Here is a 19,033-nt window from a genome sequence, read left to right as displayed (position 1 = left end):
GAAGAAAAGACTCCTGGTCTTGCCCTCAAAGACCTTCCCTTCATGGGCAGAACTCTTCTACAGTAAGTATCCAGCAGGTGGCGTTATTCCAATCGTTACACTGACAAACTCAAAGAGTAACCATGATTTTCAATAATATAATTAATACTTATGGAGTACTTTTGAGGTATACCAAGCACTATATTCACAGCAAGTGGTTTTTTTCATTTCTAATAATCACGGCTAGCCCTTTTTAGAAAAATAATTTTTTAAATCATAAAAGTATTTTGTTATTTTCCAGTTACATGCAAAGATAGTTTTCAACATTTGTTTTCACAAGATTTCCAGTTCCAAATTTTTCTCCCTCCCTCCCTTCCCTCCTCCCTCCCCAAGACAGCAAGCAATCTGATATAGGTTATATATGTACAATCACATTAAACATATTTCTTCATTAGTCATATTGTGAAAGAAGAATCAGAACACAAGGGAAAAACCTCAAACAAAAACAAACAAACAAAAAAAACCAGCCAAAAAGTAGAAACAGTATGGTTCAATCTGCATTCAGAATCCACAGTTCTGGGGACAGCTAGGTGGCACAGTGGATCAAACACCAACCCTGAATTCAGGAGGACCTGAGTTCAAATTCAGCCTCAAACACTTCACACTTACTAGCTGTGTGACCTTGGGCAAGTCACTTAACACTCATTGCCCTGCCCCCCCCCAAAAAAAAAAGAAAAGAATCCACAGTTCTTTTTTCTGGGTGTGGAGAACACTTTTTATCATGAGTTCTTTGGAATTGTCTTGGATCATTGCACTGCTGAGAAGAGCGAAGTCTATCACAGTTGATCATCACACAATGTTGCTGTTACTATGTACAATGTTCTCCTAGTTCTGCTTACTTCACTTATCATCAGTCCACTTAAGTCTTTCCAGGTTTTTCTGAAATCTGCCTGCTTATCATTAGAAAAATAATTTGAAGGACTGCAAAGCATTGTATGTATATTATCTTATTTATGAAAACTTAGAGAGGTGTGATTTGCCCAAGGTAGTAAGGAGCTGGTATTTGGTAAACAGGCCCTTTGACCCCATTTGGGGTTTTCTTGGCAGATGTACTGGAATGGGTTAGCCATTTCCTTCTCCAGCTCATTTTACAGATGAGGAAACTGAAGCAAATAGGGTTAAGTGACTTGCCCAAGGTCACACAGCTAGTAAGTATCTGAGGCCAATGGGGGCAATCAGGGCAATGGGGGTTAAGTGACTTGCCCAGGGTCACACAGCTAGTAAGTGTTTTGAGGCTGGATTTGAACTCAGGTAATCCTGAATCCAGGGCCCGTGCTTTATCCACTGCCCACCTAACTGCCCCTGAGGCCAAATTTTAATTCAAGAAGACTCATCTTCCTAAATCCAGAAAGCCACCTAGACACTTAGTTGTCCCAATCTTTCTACTACCCTATACTTTATACTCTTAAGATCGTCATCTTTCCACTGTACTGCATTGCCTCTAAAATTAAACATTTTGTCCCATTCAGAGATCAAACTGGTGACTGTCATTATCAACACTAAACTCTACTTAGGAGAATTAAAGTGCATTTCATGCCCTTAAGGAGTATGAAATGTAGTAGGTAGATAGTTTTAGGTATACTCCCTAACAAGAGTCCAAAAAAATGGCTGAGATCCGTGGAACAAGATTATGTTGAATTGGGAGTGGAGTATGGGGAGAGGAATCAGGCCTGGTTACCCAGCTGAGGAAGTACATTAAACTTGTCCAAATGATGAGGGAGAACAACAGGGTAGGGGACCTGAGAATGAACTCTCACTTGACTTATTGATTGCTGATAATGATAGTCCCATATCTTCCCTACTTGTGGCTAAACTCCTTATGATAGCCCAACTACAAATGGGTGCCTCCACTTCCTCTCCTTTTACTCTTTTCTTAACTCTTTATAGTCTGACTCAACCAAATTTGCTCTCTTCAGAGTTACTAATGATCTCTTAATTGCCAAATCCAATGGACATTTCTCATACCTCATTCTTGATCTGTGGCCTTCAGCACTGTTGATCATTCCCTTTTCTTGGTAATCATCTTTCTTTGTTTGAATCTGGCCTCAGATACTTGATTGCTGTGTGACCCTGGGCAAGTCACTTAACCCTGTTTGCCTCAGTTTCCTCAAATGTAAAATGAGCTGAAAAAGGAAATGTCAAGCCCATTCCTGTATCTTTGCCAAAAAAAACCAAAAACAAAAATACCCCAAACACCCAAATGGGGTCAAGAAGAGAAGAGTCAGGCAGGACTGAATAACAACACTATTTTACTTGGTGATCTCATTATCATGTTATCATTGATTCAATTATCATTTCTATGCTGATGAGTCTCAAATCTACTTATCTAGCCCTAATCTCTCCTGCTGACCTTTTCAGTCTTTTGGACATCTCAAACTGAATGTCTATGTTCCGTAGACATCTTAAACTAATCATGTCCCAAACTGAACTCATCTTTCTCCCTCAAACCCTGCCCCTTCCATACTTCCCTATTGCTGTTTTTTTTTTAAATAATAAACTTTTGGGGTGGCTAGGTGGCGCAGTGGATAAAGCACTGTCCCTGGATTCAGGAGTTCCTGAGTTCAAATCCGGCCTTAGACACTTGAAACTTGCTGGCTGTGTGACCCTGGGCAAGTCACTTAACCCCTATTGCCCCACAAAAACAAAACAAAAACATAAATAATAAACTTTTTAAAAAAGTTTTGAGTTCCAAATTCTATCCCTCCTTCCCTCCTTCCCCTCCCTCCTTTCTGAGGCAGTAAGCAATCAGATATAGGTTATACATGTGCAATTATGTAAAACATTACCATGTTAGTCAATTTGTTTAAGAAAACTTGAACAAAAGGGGAAAAAAAAAGAATGAAAATAGCATGCTTCAGTCTGTGTTCAATCAATATCAGCTCTTTCTTTGGGGGTGGACAGTATATGCTTCATCATCAGTCCTTTGGGATTGTTTTGGATTGTTGTATTGCTGAGAATAGTTAAGTCCTTACAGTTCTTCATCAAACAATATTGTTGTCACTGTGCACAGTGTTCTCTTTTTTCTGCTCACTTCATTATACATTAGTTCATACAAGTCTTTCTAGACCTTTCTGAAATTGTGCTGTTTTTCATTTCTTATAGCACAATAGTATTCCATCATAATCATATACCACAGCTTGTTTAGCCATTCCCCAATTGATGGGCATTCCTTTGATTTCCAATTCTTAGCTACCACAAAAAGAGCTGCTTTAAATATTTTTGTACAAATAGGTCTTTTTCTCTTTTTTGGGATGTCTTTGGGATATAAACTTAGCAGTTTCCCTATTAATGTTGAGGCCACCACTACCCTCCCAATCCCCCAGGGTTGAATCTTAGATGTCATCCTTGATTCTTCATCATTTCTTATCCCCCATATCCAATCTCTAGCCAAAACCTGTCAATTTCACCTTTTCCACTTCCCTTTTGTCCCCTGCTCTCAACAAAAAACATTCCTGCCATTCCCTTTCACTTATCTTTCTATTGATTGACACAACCATCCTCCCAGGGTACCAGACTTGTAGTAATTTTTGACTCTTCCTTCTCCCTCTTTTGAAACATCTAATCAGTTGCCAAGTCCTCTTCTTTGTGTTTTTTTATCTCCACAGTATCTCTTGCATCATACTCCTACACTTCCACAGCAACCACCCATGTGGGTTGTTTCTTCTGTCCCCTGGCCTATCTTAGTAGCCTCCTAGATGTTCTTCCTGCTTCCAGTCTATCCTATCTCCTATCAGGAACAAAAATAATAATACAAATAAACATTTATTATCCATCTTTCACAACACCAAGAGTGATCTTCCTAATATACTCCTATGATGTCACTTCTCTACTCAAAAGCTCCTAGTTGCCTACTAAAATAGGTATAAGCTGCTGATTCTGACACTGAAAGCTCTCCAGAGAGGGTTCCAAACCACCTGCATATTCTAAGGGTCAGTGAAGCTGGCTCTGATCCCTCTGTTATCCTGCCCTCTCTCATCTCCCTACCTTTTTTCACATTATTTTTCCATGTATAGAATTGATTCCTTCTCACTTCTAACTGGAATCCTTCCCTTTCTGCAAGATCCAACTTTGCTTCCAACTCCTTCATGAAATCTTAACTGACCTACCAGCTAGAATTTACCTCCCTCTCGTCAAATCTCTCTTAACATTCTGCCTGCTTCCCTATTGTTTATAAGCTTCTGGAAAGGGAGAGTGGTATAGCAGAAAGACTATTTGAATCAGTGAAGAAAGACCTAGGTTTAGATACTTTGTTCAGTCGTTTTCACTCATAACCGACTCTTTGTGACCCAGTTTGCGGTTTTCTTGTCAGAGATACTGAAGTGGCTTGCCATTTCCTTCACCAGCTCATTTTACAGATGAGGAAACTGAGGAAAACAGGATTGAGTGACATGCCCAGGATCACACAACTAGTAAGTAGGTGACTGAGGCCAGATTTGAACTCAGGAAGATCAGTTTTCCTAACTCTAGGCATAACATTCTAGCCACTGTGCTGCCTGAGTTTGAATACTAGTTCTGCCTTACTGGCTTGGTGACCTGGGCAAGACACAACCTCTGAACCAGTTTTGTTAACTGTAAAATGGGAATAATAATAATAATAATAATAATAATGTGTTTACATTGCCTATATCTATGACACTGTTATGAAAATCAAATGAGAATATATATGTAAATCACCATAAAGATATGAATTATCATTATTTATCTTTATAGTCCCCACAGAAGCCATCAAAATACCTTACACATAGTGATTACACAAAGGATTCAGATGCTAGAAGCAGAGCCTCTCAATAGCAATTAATTATTTATTCAATTAATCTATTTTTTCATTCATTCATTTATTCATTTGTTTGTTTTGTGGGGCAATGAGGGTTAAGTGACTTGCCCAGGGTTACACAGCAAGTGTCACGTGTTTGAGGCTAGATTTGAACTCAGGTCCTCCTAAATCCAGGGCTGGTGCTTTATGAGCTGTGCCACCTAGCTGCCCTCAATAGCAATTTAGATAGATGTGTACAGTGGTTCACCTTTTCTTTTTTTAAAAGAATAGATGCATTCTCTTTAAGGAAGTAAAGGTACTTTTTTTTAGTAGTGTGTACATTTTTTGTGTGTGAACATAATCTTGTTTTAAAGTTACTAAAAGAATTGTTTGTCATTTAAAGGAATTCAATCAGATTTTGTAAATCTGGATTTTCATATGTCCAGTTTGCTTTCACTTTAGAACAACTGTTCTATTCAGCCCAGAGAAAGAAACTGGTAATAACTACTGATGGAAATTTCTATTGAATCATAATGAGTTAAAGAAAAGACTAAGCACCATAGAACAGGGAGCCAGCTAGGCAGAGTTGTAAACTAGTTGGTCTTTTTTTTTTTTTTTAGTGAGGCAATTGGGGTTAAGTGACTAGCCCAAGGTCACACAGCTAGTAAGTGTTAATTGTCTGAGGCCAGATTTGAACTCAGGTACTCCTGACTCCAGGGCCGCTACTCTATCCACTGCGCCACCTAGCTGCGCCAACTAGTTGGTCTTTAAGCTCCATCTTTCAGAACTTCTTTCCCAGGTGTTAATGCCCACTCCCCACCCTAATATTCACACTTTGCTACTTCTAAGCAACCCACCCAAGCTAGCCCTTCTACAATTTTTTTTTACATGCTCCACTCTCCATTTTTAAAATCTATGTTGTGGTGGTAAATTAATTCCCAGCCTGATGCTGATGACCACCGAGGGATTAGTCAGTCCATCCAGTCTTTGATCTGGAGCAGTTAAATGAAGCTTTAATGGTAGAATTTCAGACACAGGGATATAGGCCAAATTATGAGATATGTAACTGGGTACTTTAAGTATTGATAAGCCAGGCCCAGCTGAAATATATTCATCCAAGAAAGAGAAGAAGCCATGGGGTTTAGACCGAAATATTAGATATTTTTCTTGTTCTGGCTTCGCTCTTTTTTCCCTCTAAGTCATTTAACCCATTAAACAAATCTAACAAATTCAGTTAAACATAATTTTCTATAAATTTAGTAATCTCAGCAAAGACAAACAAAAAACTAATACCACATAATCCAAACTCTTTATATTTTTTAATTTAATTAATTAATTAATTTTTTAATTTTAGTGAGGCAATTGGGGTTAAGTGACTTGCGCAGGGTCACACAGCTAGTAAGTGTTAAATGTCTGAGGCCGGATTTGAACTCAGGTACTCCTGACTCCAGGGCTGGTGCTCTATCCACTGTGCCACCTAGCTGCCCCCACTCTTTATATTTTAAAAAGGAAAACTCTATAAACTTTCTTTTCTTTTCTTTTTTTTTAAAGTGAGGCAATTAGGGTTAAGTGACTTCCCCAGGGTCACACAGCTATTAAGTGTTAAGTGTCTGAGGCCGGATTTGAACTCAGGTACTCCTGACTCCAGGGCCGGTACTCTATCCACTGCGCCACCTAGCTGCCCCTATAAACTTTCACAAAAGAACAATAATAATATATCTATTTGTCCCTCCCTCATCCCTTTTTCCTATACATATAAAGTGTCACAATTGTCAATTAACTCAACTTCCAAAAGGCTCCCCTGTATTTGCTGAGCCTAGCAATGCCATATAGTTTTTGTTTTTTGGTGAGGCAACTGGGGTTAAGTGACTTGCCCAGGGTCACACAGCTAGTAAGTGTTAAGTGTCTGAGGCCGGATTTAAACTCAGGTACTCCTGAATCCAGGGCCGGTGTTTTATCCACTGTGCCATCTAGTTTCCCCCATGCCATACAGTTTAAGAGCACTGGGCCTGAGGCAGCTAGGTGGTGCAGTGGATAAAGCACCAGCCCTGGATTCAGGAGTACCTGAGTTCAAATCCGGCCTCAGACACTTGACATTTACTATCTGTGTGACCCTGGGCAAGTCACTTAACCCCCATTGCCCCGCGGAAAAAAAAAAAAAAAAGAGCACTGGGCCTAGGGGCAGCTAGGTGGTGCAGTGGGTAGAGCACTGGCCTTGGATTCAGGAGAACCTGAGTTCAAATCCACCCTCAGACACTTGACACTTACTAGCTGTGTGACCCTGGACAAGTCACTTAACCCATGTTGCCCCGCAAAAAAACAACAACAAACAAATAAACAAAAAAGTCATGATGTTCAGGGGCAGCTAGGTAGCACAGTGGATAGAGCATCGGCCCTGGATTCAGGAAGACCTGAGTTCAAATCCAGCCTCAGACACTTGACACTTACTAGCTGTGTGACCCTAGGCAAGTCACTTAACCCCCATTGCCCTGGGGGGAAAAAAAAAAGAGCACTTGGCCTGCAGTCAAGATACCTGAGATCAAATTCTTGCTCTTACTTATTATATATGGGATAATAGATAAAACATCTTACAAAATCAAATTCTGAGAGTTGTAAGGAGTCTCATCAACTGTCTACTCCAACCCACACCAAAAATATACCTTGCCAAGTAGCCTATTCCACTTTTGGACAGTTTTAGTTACTGGAAAAAAGTAGCTAGGTGTCAAAGTGGATAGAGCACTGGTCTGGAGTCAGGAAGACCAGAGTTCAAATCTGGCCTCAGACACTAGCTTTGTGACCCTGGGCAAGTCATTTAACCTCAGTTGCCTCAGTGCCTCATCTATAAAATGAGCTTGAGAAGGAAATGGCAAATCACTCTAGCATCTTTGCAAGGAAAGCCCCAAAGATTTGGATAGGACTGAAAAATGACTGAACAAACAAATGCAAAGATAATTCTCCTTGGTCTGAGGAAAAAGAAGCAAAGTAAGAATTGAGCAGTTAACATTATCCTACCCACCTCAAGTGTTGACCTTATCCATTCTTTGATGATCTTCCTCCAGTCTTAGCTCAGCTGTGTTAGCTGTCTTGTTTCTTCCCTATCTCTCCCTGTGACACTGTTCTTCTAACTTCCTGTAGTTCGAACTTCTCCACTTTAGATTCCTTTTCTCCCTTGAAAATCCATGCTTATTTCTTTTAGAAATAAATCACTGTGGTACCTAGGTGGCACAGTGGATAGAGCATCGGCCCTGGAGTCAGGAGGACCTGAGTTCAAATCCGACCTCAGACACTTGACACTTAACTAGCTGTGTGACCCTGGGCAAGTCACTTAACCCTCATTGCTCCGCATAAAAAAAAAAAAAGAAAAGAAATATATCATTGACTAACAATCTGGAGTGTGGGATGGCACCTTTATATTCCCTTCATCTTCTCTTTCTAACTATCACTGGGTGATTTTGATCACTTGTTTCATTTGTGTCTGATTCTTCATAACCCCATTTGGTGTTTTCTAGGCAAAGATACTAGAGTAATTAGCCTTTTCCTTTTCCAATTCTTTTTACAGATGAGGAAACTGAGGCAAACAGGGTTAAGCTGCCCAGGGTCACACAGCTAGTGTCCAAAGCTGGATTTGAACTCAGGAAGATGAGTCTTCCTGACTCTAGGCCTGGTACTCCATCCATCTCTAGGCGATGTCCTGGAACAAAAGCATCAAGGTTTTTCCATCTGCTATTTACTCTTCTGCTTTGATTCTGTAAGGCTCGATCTCTCTGGGAAACTTATGTTCCACTATCCTCAATACTAAATGATGGTGGTAGATTTTTATATCCTAGACTTCAATCAGACCAAATTCAAGGGGTAAAAGTAGTCTTTTCAAATATTGGAACACTGATGCATTGTTAGTAGAGTATTGAACTGATCCAACCATTCTGGAGAGCCCCAAAGGGCTATAAAACTGTAAATATCCTTTGACCCAGAAATACCACTACTAGGTCTGTATCACAAAGAGATCATTAAAAAAGGGAAAAGGACCCATGTGTACAAAAATATTTATAACTTATGGTGGCAAACAATTGGAAATTAAAGGGACATCTGTCAATTGGAGAATGGCTGGACAAGTTGTGGTATGTAAATGTAATGGAATACTATTGTGCTATAAAAAATGATGAGCAGACAGATTTCAGAAAAACCTGGAATGATTTAAGTGGATTGATGCTGGGTGAAGTGAGCAGAACCAGGAGAACATTGCATACAGTAACAGCAATATTGTGTGATAATCAACTGTGATAGACTTATTAGCTCTTCTCAGCAATACAATTATCCAAGACAATTCCAAAGAACTCATGATGGAAAATGTTCTCCACATACAGAAAAAAGAACTGTGGATTCTGAATGCAGATCAAAGCAGACTATTTTCACTTGGTTTTGTTTTTTCTTTGTTGAGGTTTTTCCCTTTTTGTTCTGATTCTTCTTTCACATAACTAATGTGGAAATATGTTTAACATGATTGTACTGTATAACCTATATCAGATTGTTTGCTGTCTTGTAGAGGGGGGAGGGAAAGGAGGGAGAGAGAAAAATTTGGGACTCAAAACCTTATATAAGTGAATGTTGAAAACTATCTTTACATGTAACTGGGAAAAATACTATTAAGATTGAAAAAAAAAGTAGTCTTTTCAAAGAATTATAGATTTAGAGCTAGAAGGAACCTTAGAGGACATCTAGTCCAAACCCCATTTTATAGATGAGGAAACTGAGGCACAGAGAGATATGAGGTTATTTGTTCAAAACTGAGACAGAAGAAAGAGTCAACCCATGCTGCACCCTCAGCCTGGATGTTGGGGCTTTGTATAGATTCTCATATCTTTCACTGTTCTAGCAGCTCAGAAGATGGAGCTTTGGGCCTAGAGACAGGAAGACCTGAGTTTAAATTCAACCTCAGATATTTAATAGCTTCGACCTTAGGCAAGTCACTTAAATGTTGTTTGCCTCAGTTTCCTATCTGTAAAATGGGAATAATAATAGCCCCTACCTCCCAGGGTTGTTGTGAGGATCAAATAAGGTTAATATTTGTAACAAGGACTTATAGTATAGTACCTGTCACCTAGTAAACACTACAGTTATCCCTTCCACTTCATGACTTTCCCCATCAAGAGTTTAGATATATCACAGGTAAGCATAAGAAATTAAATAGGAATTTTGGGAGAGTTTTATGGAAGCCACAGACAACACTAAAGGCCAGTAGACACAGAGTCTATGACCAAGTACCTAATCTATATTTTATAATAAGGTACTGTAAATGCCCCATAAAAGAAAAAGAAAAAAATTCAGACTCTTCTGGGAGGGGGGGGCAAAAATTTTACACGGATTTCTCCTAACTTGTTTGATGTGGAAGGGTTAACATCATCATCATCATTATTATACACTTTCAGTGTCTGTGGATTTCCTGATTTTTAATCATCTAATTTTTCTTGACCAAATACTCTTCTATGGACATGTTATGGCAGGAAAAACACCAGACTTGGATTCCAGTCAGATACACCCATAACTGACTATGTGACTTTGGTCAAGTCACTTCAGTGCATTTTCCTTATCTCCATAGTGGAGTGCTTAGACTAAGTGATTTCTAAGGACCTTTCCAGATCCAATTTTTACAAAATCAAATAAGATAATATTTCTAAAGTGCTTTGCTAACCTAAAGCACTATATAAATGTCAGCTATTATCAACATCATTATTATGGTATTATGGTGTTATGGTGTTATATGTTATGGTAATATATCATCCCTGCCCATAAATAGTCTTATGTAGGGGAAAAAATGATCCTTGTGGGAGTGTAAATGGATGAATATTCAATACAAACTAGCATTTCTATTAAAGAGTCTTATATGTTCCTTCCACGTACCCTTTCTAATACCGGCCTAAATTTAGATTCTAGATGCCTTACTCTTTCACAGCTTTTTCAATTAACTATTCAGAGGCATCATGTGGAAGTCTGCTTTCAACATCAATTTGTCATAAAATTGGTCAGTAAGGAGTTCTCAAACAACAATCTTCTTTGACTTATATACTGAGTCAAAAGCCTTTGTTGTCTGATGAGTGGATGGAAGTGTTTTTGACAAAGGCTGCGAATTAGACAAAGAAAAAGATTTTCTACTCACAAGAAAGTGATAGAAAATGTTGGCTTTAGGAAAAATTTGAAGGAGATGAAATTTTATCTTTGGCAATTTTCTTGTGTCCCTATGTGATGATCACCTCTCCCATAGTTATTATTCATCCAGGAAAGGCTTGGTTTTCAGCATAAATTTAAATAAATTCCTATTTAGGCATTAGTTGATAACACTTCCATTAAGGTATTTGTATTATGGGAGATTCTTAAAGACTCAAAATTACAAGTTACTTAATTGGTACTGCCCCAAACCTTTGTCCTTGCTCTCCCAGCAGCAGGAGTATAGCACCCTCATATTTCATTCTTTCTCCTTCTAAAACTTATTCTCAGGAGAGGAGCTAATAACCTCATTCAAACTAAAGTGTGAATGACAGGTAAAGGTAAGGTATAACTTTCTGCAATATTCATATTTTAATGGAAGTCAAATTCTCAGCCAAAAAAATATATCTCTCATTATTTCATTTCTAGCCGGGAAGAACAGTTTTTTCTTTTTTCTTCACCTCTCCCCCCCCCCCCCCCGTAGGAATTCTGAAATTATATTTGGTAGGCAGCTACCTGTAGGGCAAGCGTATTTATAATCTCAGGCCCATTGACATTAGTGCTTTGTTTTTAGGTATACAGAACCGGGCATCCCAGAACACTGTTAATATTACCTGAGTCCCATTTACAAGTTCAGTGTGAAATATAGCACTATACAGTCCCGAGAAAAAGATGCCTTTGGAGGCAGGTTAATACTTTGCTCAAAATCAAGAGGTTCAGATGAGCTGCCTCTTCCAACTGACAGGTTAATTGGGCCTACCAAGGTGCTTTCAGAATTTGTGTTATTTACCTTTTGATACCAGTGCTACAATACTGTTTAAAAAAAAAAAAGTGGCCTGAGATTGTGACTCACAATACAAAGAAACCTTTGTGTAGTGAATCTGAGGACCTAACTCTATGTCTTCCAGTTGAAATACAATGAATTGGTATCACATTGAAACCCACACCATGGATGACATATAGAATTACAGTTTAGACCAATTATATTTAAGTTTAGATTTGCAAGGGGCAGGAATCTGGATGCATAGAGCACCCTGGCCCCTCCCAGATGGAAAAGGGATTGCTAGGGCATCAGGCCCCACTGTAATCTGGCAGTCAGGGAGCTGGATCACATAAAACTGTTTCCAAAACATCAGTAACAATATGGATGGCAAAGTGTTGGAGATGGTACAATGGATAGAACATTAGAAATGGAGTCATGAAGACCTGAGTTTAAATCTCACTTCAGACACTTAATAGCTATATGTTGGGTAAGTAAACCTCTGTTTGCCTCAGTTTCCTCAGCTGTAAAATGGAAAGGATAATAGCACCAACTCCCAGGGTTGTGGTGATGATTGAATGAGATAGTATTTGTAAAGTCCTTACTTAGCACAGTGCCGGGCCTATAGTAGGTTTTTAATAAATGCTGGTTCTGTGACATCCTTTCCTCTTGCCCTCCCCCCATCTCAAACCCTAGAGAAAAGTTATCTTTGGTTTGCCTTAGTGCATACATTCACTTCATTTGTAATTTGTAACAGTTTGATACCAACAGTTAATATTATTAGGTGCTTGTTTAATTTACTGAAATGATCTATGATTTCAACAGCCAATGGAATAAGCAAAGGAATTCCTTGCACTAATATAGATTGCACCTGTGATTTAGTAGATAAATTCTAGGGAGTTGCCTGAGGCACTTGGAAGATAAATCACTTATCTATGTTGATAGAACTAGAAAGTGTCTGAGATGGGATTTGAACCCAAGTTCTATAACCCCCAAGGCATCATTCTATATAGTACATACCACCTGGTCTCTCTCTTTTTTTTTACTTAGGTTAAATAAGTGTCCTTATAAATAGACTAATAAGCTTAAAAATATTTTCTTTCTAACCCCTGTCTTTGTAGATAATTCAAATATAAACTTCAGTTTAGTCTGCCAAGTGTCACAAATTCAGAATTAGTTGTCTCAATTAATGAGAGTTTGCTGGACTTTGTATATCTTGTATTTCCCTATTTCTTCAGTCCTTTGCTTTGCCTCAAGGCTGAAGATAAAGGAAGGGAATGCTCATTTATTAAGCACCTACTATGTGCTGGGCACTGTGCTTTATCAAACTGGGAGGACATGCTGTTATCATCCACATTTGATAGTTGAGGAACTGAGGCAGATAGAAGTTAAATGACTTGTTCTGGGTAACACAACTAGTGTCTAAGACAGGATTAGAATTCAGTTCTTCCTGACTCTGGGCCCAGTCCTCTGTGTCTCCTCTCATTTCCATATACTCTGGTTTAGTGGAAAGAGTACTGAACTTGGGAGTCAGAAAACCCAGTGTTTTAGTATTGCTTTTGCCACTTGTGACTATGGACAAGTGAGTAATTAACTTTTTTTTTTTTTAAGTGAGGCAATTGGGGTTAAGTGACTTGCTCAGGGTCACACAGCTAGTAAGTGTTAAGTGTCTGAGGCCGGATTTGAATTCAGGTACTCCTGACTCCAGGGCTGGTGCTCTATCCACTGTGCCACCTAGCTGCCCTGAGTAATTAACTTTTGACTTTAGTTTCCTTATGTATAAGATGAGGATAATAATGTGCTATAAGAATATCAATTATTAGTATTATGTCTATGTAGCCCTAAACTTCCTATTAAAAAAACACACTTTTTTTCAGTTTGATAAATAATTCTCTTCTGGTTCCAGCTGAAAAGTCCACTTCTTTCTATTGAAAAGTCTCTTTTGTTTCTTGCTTTTGCCAAGGCAAGGGAGAACTATTTACATTCTGTATCAGTCCTGTCTACATGTTCAAGTTCCGAGCCATACTCGTCATGCTCACATGTTTCTTTGGCAGACCACCAGCCCATTCCCATTCTTTCCTCCTACCCCTTAAAGGAGCCATGTTCAGCCCAGCCTCTGTCACTCAGAAGATGCAGGCTAGCAGATGTTGTCAGTGTATGGTGTTACATGCTGGGACAATCTGAACTAGATAAACAGGAAATCACTGGAATAAGTACATTCTAAATCATGTCCCGCATATATTGTGCTGCTATATTATACATTAATAACAACAACAACAAGGGAAAAAATAACAATAACAACTATGCCAATAAAAGAATGTGGATGGAATCATTGGACAGTCATGATTTTTCTTCTTAGATAATTCAAATGTACCAGTTTAAGACTTTACAAGTTTTTACAGCTTCAAGACTTTACAAGTTCTAGAGTTTCAAGAGTTTACAGGACTTACAACTCCATTTCAAATTCAGGTTGACCTTGAAAGGGAACAGAGAAATAGAGAGGCAAAGGTGGCATGGTAGAAATAATGCTGGATTTGGACCTGCCCCTATGAAGGCTTGCCTGTGTGACAACTCCTCTGGGCCTCAGTTGCTTCTTCTGAAAAATTAAGGAATTGGGTTAAATGACCTCTAAGATCCCTTCTAGCTATAAATCTGTGATCCTGTAAGTTACTCACTTAAAATAATTAGCTTTCTACTATAGAATTTTTTTTTAAGTGAGGCAATTGGGGTTAAGTGACTTGCCCAGGGTCACACAGCTAGTAAGTGTTAAGTGTCTGAGGCTGGATTTGAACTCAGGTACTCCTGACTCTAGGACCGGTGCTCTATCCACTGCGCCACCTAGCTGCCCTCTATTATAGAATTTCAACAAAAAGTATAAGCCCATTTACGAAAGCCACACGAAATGTATGAAGTGTTCTACAAATAAAAGGTGTTACTATACTTGGGGATTGGCCTTTTGTGTTTCCAGCATTATCTAACATTGGCTCAGTGCCTTTATCTCTAGCAAGATGTTAGACAACAAATACAGGTCAAGGGTAAATGCTTATCAGAAGACTATTTTGTTTTTGACAGTGGTATCCAGATTGTATGACCTCTACAGTGATAGGGATAAATAATTAGTCTGCATTTGTCTTTGTGGAAGTACACAGCCTGTGCAGGATAGTGTAACTCTGTGTCTTTTAGAAAACACTATTCCATATTCCAAATGTTTTTGATTCTGGTTGGAAACAATGTGGTTCATAGATCACCCTAGAATTCTCAATACTCAGTATTCATATAAATGATGTAAGGGATTTACATGGATTACAGGAAGAATGACTATCCCTGTTCCTTTCCTATGAAAGCAAATTTTCCTTTGTTGCAAGAAAGCTGAATGGTGGAGACAGGGGAGGGTTAAATTCAGAAATGAATATCAAGTAAGAACAAAAGGCATCAATAATTTTTTTAGAATCTCTCTCTCTCTTCCTCTTATCTCTTCCCCTTCTTTCTTTCCTTCTTTCCCTCCCTTGAGATGAATTACCTATCTCAAAATCCAGATAATTTGTAAGTGTCTGTGTTCATGATTATATTTAATCTGACCAGTGTTTGAATACAAGAGGAGTGTATTGAATATTTGAAGAATTCAGACTATTCTATATGTCCAGAGTAAGCTTCCCTTAAAAAAAAAGAACTTTCCTATTTCAATAGGTGATTTGTTGAAAAGAAATATCAGAAACAAGATGGTATGGAAGAAATGAGGATTATTAACAGCCCAACTATTATTATGCTATTTCAAGAAATATGACACTTTTAAAACATTAAACTCGGGGTAGTGACACCTAACACTAAATATATTTCCTTTGTATGTAGGCCTTTAAGGAAAAACAAACAAAAAGCATTATTCATTACAGACCATTCATTACTAAGCATGACATCATAAATTGGAAGAAAAATGGTGAACTGGCAAAAATTAAAAAAGTTATTTTGCTATTTGCCTCTGTTTGAATGTTTGAGTAACAGACTCACTGGCCCAAGGGGGGAAAGGATCCCCTTTCCCACTAAGGCCCTCATGCTGGTTCAGTTCAGGGAAAGTCTGGCCTCTAAAGGGTGGGTCTTGCACTTTGTCCCTGGATCACTCTGTCCTCACCCCAGTCCCTGTGGGTACAAAGCTTAGGTTTGGCTCATGTCATGGGCCTCCCCAGAAAGGATTAATAGGATACCTTTCCATGTGCAAAGTAGATCTGGTATAGTATAAATATTTATTTCTCCACCACAAAAGAAATACTTGAAACCCAAAAGACTCATGAGCATGAATTAACAAGGACTTTAAAATAGGAAGTCAGGTGTTGCAGTGAATAAACTGCTGGACTAGGAGTCAGTCAGGAAGGACCTGAGTCAGAATCTTGCCTTAGATACTATCTGTGACCCTGGGAAAGTCACTTAATTACTGTCTCTCAGCCTCACTTTTCCTTACCTGCAAAATGGGAATTAAAGTAGAACCTACCTTACAAGGTGAAGATCCAATGAGATAAATACATGCAAAGTGCTTTGCAAACCTTAAGGTGCTATAAAAATGCTAGCTATCATTTTCTATCTATCAGTTTATTATATTCAGTCATTTTTAGTTGTGTCTTAGCAAAGTTTTCTTGGCAAAGATATTGAAGTGGTTTGACATTTTCTTCTCCAGCTCATTTTACAGATGGGGAAACTGAGGCAGACAGGGTTAAGTGACTTGCCCAGGATCACACAGCTGCTAAGCTAAGCATCTGAGGCTGGATTTGAACTCAGGAAAATGAACCTTCCTGATTGCAAGCCCAGCACTCTATCCACTGTACTACCTAGTTACCCATTATAGTCTCATACTCTTATTATATTCTCCTAGAAGGCTGATATATTTAACATGAAACACTTTGTGGGACTGTTGAAAAGGCTGTATCTTTCACCTGTGTGAAAGGATCATCTCGTATGACAGGATCACTATCTACCAGAGTTCCCATTCTCCGAACTCCCACCTAACTCATGATTTGGATCAGATTTTCTTTTTTCAGTGAAAGGTGACAAAACTGACCCTGGGACTTGATTGGCCCAAGGGGCTAAGCTGCACTTCCCTTTAGTCATATTCCTGGTGACCTCTGGCCCTATTACCCTGATTTTCCAGTTGCCTAAGGGCCTAACAGGTCCAAATTTATGACGTAAAACCCTTTAGGCTTAGAGGATGTCTCAAGGCCACCTGAAGCATTATATTCTGCTAAAACATATTTTCCCACCAGACAGTTTCCATATGGGGGTGAGGCTGGCCATATCTACCCAAGCTAAGTGCTATAGCATCCTTCTTGAATATCCTTTTTATGCTATGACTAAGAAAACCTCAGTTTGTTAACCATTGAATGACCTATGAATGTCTCCTTTCATTTCAACACTAATAGGAGACAATTCATTTCACCTTGGCTCTGCATTGTCCAAATAACTTTTGGATTTATTATGCCATTTATTGAAGATGTTTATTCATATTCTTTATGGGATGACTATAATCCACGTTCATTTTTTTTTTTTTTAGTAATAGAATGACTGAGTTGTCTTCATTTTCTAAACGATTTCCCTTTTTTTTTTTGCGGGGCAATGGGGTTAAGTGACTTGCCCAGGGTCACACAGCTAGTAGGTGTCAAGTGTCTGAGGTCGGATTTGAACTCAGGTTCTCCTGAATCCAGGGCCAGTGCTCTATCCACTGTGCCACCTAGCTGCCCCCGATTTCCCTTTTTTTAAAAAAAGTCAATCAGCCGGGCAGCTAGGTGGCACAGTGGATAGAGCACTGGCCCTGGATTCAGGAGGACCTGAGTTCAAATCTGACCTCAGATACTTGCCACTTAACTAGCTGTGTGACCCTGGGCAAGTCACTTAACCCTTATTGTCCTGCAAAAAAACCCCCAAAAAACAAAAAAACAAAAACAAAAAGTCAATCAGCCAAAAAGCATTTATTAAGGAGGTTCTGGGGATACAAAAAGAGGTAAAATACTGTCTTTGCCCTCAAGAAGCTCACAGTCTAACGGGGGAGACAATAAATAGGGATACTTCACTGGTAGATCGGGAGAATGTCATAGATACAGTTTACCTGAGCTTTAGGAAGACATTTAACAAAATCATTTACTATATCTGTATCGATAGTTAGAAAGATCTGGGCTGGATGAAGGTATAGTTAGTTGAACTTGGAACTGTTCAAACAATTAAAAGCTTGATGTTAATCTGGAGGTAGTGGAGTGACAAAGGTTTTTATCCTTTTCCATATTCTATTCAGTTTTTATCAGTGACTTGCAAATGATACAAAGCTGGGAACCAGAGTTAACAGATTGGATGTTAGAATTAGGATCTGAAAGAAAATGTCAGGTTAGAATGTAATTAAGATAAATTTAATAGGGATAAATGTAATGTCCTACACTTGGATTTAAAAAAATTAACTTCACATATACAGAGTTGGCTGGTGCTTTTCACATCTTGAAGACCTTTCAAAGATTTTTTTATGAGAAACTGTTCCAGAAGTAGCTGGGGGTGGGGGCAGCAAGGTAGAGCAGTGGATAAAGCACCAGCCCTGGATTCAGGGGGACCTGAGTTCAAATCTGACCTCAGACACTTGACACTTACTAGCTGTGTGACCCTAGGCAAGTCACTTAACCCTCATTGCCCTGCAGAAAAGAAAAAAAAAAGTAACTATGATTCTGGATCATGTGCTCCAGATATTCTCAAACCATAATCCAAAGTTAAACATACCAGTAGTAAGTATTTGGACCAGCAAAGCTCTTCTTTCCAAAGCAGGTCACTCAATATTAGTCAAGATAAAAGGAACAGCTAAGGAGGCTAGTATAGATCTATCCATTATGGAAACTGGAAAAACCACACTGAAAATAAAAGCTGGATTGAATTTGATCTTCAGAAATCCAAAAAGGAATCATCGTCTGATCTTCCCCCTCCTTTATTTCCTATTTTAAATCATTTGCCAAGTCTTGTAACTTCCACCTCTGCGACCTCTCTTCCATCCGTCCTCTTTTCTCCATTTACATAGCTTCTGTCCTAGTTCATGCCCACACCGATTCTAGCTGGTACTATTGTAGTAGCCTTCTAAAGGATCTCCCTGTTTCTAGTCTCTCCTCTTTAATCTATTCTCTTCACAATTGCCAAACTGGTATTTCTAAAATAGAAATCTGACCAAAGAACTACTTTAATTAAAAAAAAAAATCAGTGACTCCCTATTGCATCTAAGACAAAATAGAAATCTTTATGTTGGTATTGAAAGCTCCCCCTCCCCGCAT

This window comes from Dromiciops gliroides, chromosome 1 (genome assembly GCF_019393635.1).
Source record: "Dromiciops gliroides isolate mDroGli1 chromosome 1, mDroGli1.pri, whole genome shotgun sequence".
Taxonomy (NCBI): domain Eukaryota; kingdom Metazoa; phylum Chordata; class Mammalia; order Microbiotheria; family Microbiotheriidae; genus Dromiciops; species Dromiciops gliroides.
This window is presented reverse-complemented; position numbering follows the sequence as displayed.